The sequence below is a fragment of the Nycticebus coucang genome, chromosome 8 (assembly GCF_027406575.1).
Source record: "Nycticebus coucang isolate mNycCou1 chromosome 8, mNycCou1.pri, whole genome shotgun sequence".
NCBI classification, from domain to species: Eukaryota; Metazoa; Chordata; class Mammalia; order Primates; family Lorisidae; genus Nycticebus; species Nycticebus coucang.
The window spans coordinates 98,832,187-98,836,099 of NC_069787.1; the positions used below are offsets into that span (position 1 = coordinate 98,832,187).

The following is a 3,913-nucleotide window of genomic DNA, read 5'->3' on the forward strand; positions in this document are numbered from 1 at the left end:
TTGTTTAGTTTTCATTCCTTTGTGTGGGGATGAAAATTTTTGTTGGAGTTGAGTTCCATCTTTATTGTCTCATGGTTTGAAAAGATACAAGGTGTAATTTTAATTATTTTGATTTTGTTGATGTTTGACTTGTGTCATAGGACATGATCTATTTTGGAGAATATTCGATGGGCTTATGAGAAGAATATACATTTCTTAGCTTTGGGATAATGTGTTTTGAATATATCTATTAAGCCCAATTATTCTAAGTTTGTATTTCAGTCTCTTGTATCTTTGTTTAGTTTCTGTATAGAGGATCTGTCCAGTTCTGGCAGAGGGGTGTTAAAGACCCTTGCTATTATGGTGTTATAGGATATCATATTCCTCAGATCAATAAAGTCTGTTTCCTAAATCTGGGAGCATTTAAGTTGGGAACATAAATATTTATAATTGAAACATCCTCTTGTTGATTGTTCCCTTGACCAGTATGAAGTGATCATCCTTGTCTTTGTAACTTTGCTTGCTTTAAATCCAGTTGTACCTCAAAACAAGATTGCAACACCCTCCCTTCTCCTGATTTCCATTTGCTTGAAATATTGTTTTCTAGTCCTTCACCTTGAGTCTTGTTTTGTTCTTCAAAGTTAGATGTGTTTTGCGGAGACAGCATAGAGATAGCTTGTGCTTTTTTTTTTTTTTATCCAATTGGCCAGCCTGTGCCTCTTCAGTGGGGAATTCAAGCCATTTACATTTATCAAGAGAATTGATAAGTGTGGTGGAGTTCTAGTCATTTTATTTTGTGAAAGTCCATTGCTAGTTTTATCCTTTAATGCCATTGTAGATGCTAGGTTTTTGTCCTTTAGTTTCTGGTAGTTTGCTTTCCTTGTGGGCCATTGTGATGATCTGTGTGGAGAATAGGTCTAATTATTTCCTACAAAGCTGGTCTTGCTGTGGCGAATTTCCTGCAAGTTTGCATATCAGCAATAATTTGATTTTTCCATTGATTTTGAAGCTTAGTTTAGTATGATACAGAATTCTAGGCTGAAAATAATTTTGGATGAAAAGTCTGCTGTCACCCTAATGGACCTGCCGCTTTAGGTCTATTGGCTCTTACTCCTGGCTGCTTGCAGAATTTTCTCTTTTGTCTTTACTTTGTACAGGTTCATTACCATGTGTCCTGGAGATGCTGTGTTTGTGTTTAGATTACCTGGGGTTTGATATCCCTTTAAAAGGAGTGTGTTGGAATCCTTGGTCATGTTTGAGAAATTGTCATTTATGATATCCTCCAGTAGTGATTCCATTCCTTTGGGACATATAAGCTTAAATCTATGTCATTTACACTTACTGAATCATCAACCTCGTCACCACCTGTTCCCTGTGTATACCGGGTGTCATCCGCTTCCTCATCATCATCATTGACCAGCTCAGGATGAAATTCAAACACTTCTCGGCCGCTGATCACTAATGCTTTTCCTGCTTTGAAGTCTGCTTTCCATCTTTCCATATCTTGTTCAAGTTTATGAATTTTCTCTTATCTTTTCCTTTTCTTCCATGCAAGAAAAGATTCTAGAGTGATTTTGGTAACGTTTGGACCTAGGGCAGAATGCTCTCTTTCAATGAGATCTTCTAATGAAATTTCTCTTCTTTTTCTTCTTTATTTTTATCTTTTTTCAACACAAATCCAGGAGGAAGTGCATGATGATACATGCAAATATCACCCCTTCCAGGGCATACCCCAAACCAGCCATATTTGTTGTTTTCAGTAGCTTCAAGGAAATGCTTGCATACTATTTGAGTTTTGGGTTTTTTCTTTTCCTCCTCACTGTGCTTCTCTTTCACTACTTCTTCCAGCTTTTTCTCATCCCAATTATCCATAGTATATTTTTCCAGTTCTTCATCTCTTGTATCAATGTAAACACTTCTCTTTTCACATTTTTTCTCCAGAGTTAAGTCATGAGAAAACTTACACTTATCTCCTTAAGAACACTATCCTTGCTTGAAGAATGCACACACCACAGATTTGGGATCTGCACCTTTACTTATTTTTTGAGCAGCAACTACAGGTTTGAACAGCTCATTTAGTTCCTGCAATTCTTTCTTCTTGTCATCTTTCTTGAATTTCTTTTCAACTTCACTCTGTGCTACCTGACGTGGGTTTTATTGACCAAATTTAACTTGATGTGTGACAGCCTTGATAAACTTTTGTTGCTTTGCTCCTTTCTTATTCTTTAAACCAAAAGTTTTGTCTTCAATAATCTTCTTTTTCTGCTCTGCCTTTTTACTGCCCCCGGCTTGTTTCTTGGGGGGCATTGAGGAGAAAGATGACAGCGGCCACACTTAAGCGCAGCTGGATACCATCAGGCTGGGGTGGGGGTTTTCTTTTCTTTCTTTTTTTTTTTTTAAATTGAGACAGAGTCTCACTCTGTCACCCTCTGTAGAGTGCTGTTGTGTCATAGCTCACAGCAACTTCACAATCCTGGGCTCAAGTAATTCCCCTGCCTCAGTCTCCCTAGTAGCTGCAACTATAGGTGCCCGCCACAATGCCCTATTTTTTTGTTGTTGTTGTTGTTCTTGTTTTCATTGTTGTTTAGCAGGCCTGGACTGGGATCAAATCCACCAGCCCTGCTATACCTGGCAGCTGCCCTAACCACTGAGCTATGGGTGCCCAGCCACTCTTTGGGGGGTTTTCCTTTTGATTTTTTCCCATTTTTCTTCAATTCCCTTAATTGTTTTTGTCATCCATATTTTAAATTCCCTTTCTGTCATTTCCATTTTTCTTTATAAGTGGAATCTGCTGCTGTAGCTACCTCATGATCCCTTGGGAGGTGACTCTGTTCTGGTTTTTAATGTTGCCAGAATTTTTTTGTTGGTTCTTCCTCATGTGTGTTTTCTTTTTTCTTTATTTTTATTATTAAATCATAGCTGTGTACATTTGTGCAATCAAGGGGTACAATGTGCTGGTTTCATATACAATCTGAAATATTCTAATCAAACTGTTCAATGTAGCCTTCATGGCATTTTCTTAGTTATTGTATGTAGACATTTGTATTCTGCATTTAGTAGGTTTCGCCTGTACCCATTCTAAGATGCACCGTAGGTGTGGCCCCACCCATTACCCTTCCTCCACCCTTACTCCCTCCCTCTCTTCCCCTTCTTTGGCCCTTTCTCCATATTCTTGTGCTATAGTTGGGTTATAGTCTTCATATGAAAGCTATAAATTAGCTTCAAAGTAGGGCTGAGTACATTGGATACTTTTTCCTCCATTCTTGAGATACTTTGCTAAGAAGAATATGTTCCAGCTCCATCCATGTAAGCATGAAAGAGGTAAAGTCTCCCTTTCTTTAAGGCTGCACAATATTCAATGGTATACATGTACCACAATTTGCTAGTCCATTCGTGGGTCAGTGGGCACTTGGGCTTCTTCCATGACTTAGCAATTATGCATTGGGCTGCAATAAACATTCTGGTACAGATGTCTTTGTTATATTGTGATTTTTGATCTTCTGGGGATATACCTAGTAAAGCAATTATAGGATCGAATGGCAGGTCTACTTTTAGATCTCTAAGTATTCTCCAAACATTCTTCCAAAAGGAAGGTATTAGTCTGTAGTCCCACCAACAGTGTAAAAGTGTGCCCTTTTCTCTGCATCCACACCAACATCTCTGGTTTTGGGATTTTGCAGTTTCTGGCCGGGGCTGCTTTGAACCTGCCACCTCTGGCATATGGGGCTGCACCCCAACCCTTTGAGCCACAGGTACTGCCCTGGATTTGGGATTTTGTTATCTGGGCTACTCTTACTGGTGCTAGGTGATATCTCAAAGTAGTTTTGATTTGCATTTCTCAGATGATTAAGGATGCTGAGCTTTTTTTCATGTGTCTGTAGATCATGCATCTGTGTTCTTTAGAGATGTTTCTCTTCAAGTTCTTTGCCCACCC

General features: G+C 38.8%; 1 pseudogene; it reads right to left on the reverse strand.

Moving 5' to 3' along the window:
- Nucleotides 1–1,249: 1,249 nt before the first annotated feature.
- On the reverse strand, nucleotides 1,250–2,320 carry LOC128591408 (zinc finger CCCH domain-containing protein 15-like; annotated as a pseudogene).
- Between the last annotated feature and the right edge of the window lie 1,593 nt (nucleotides 2,321–3,913).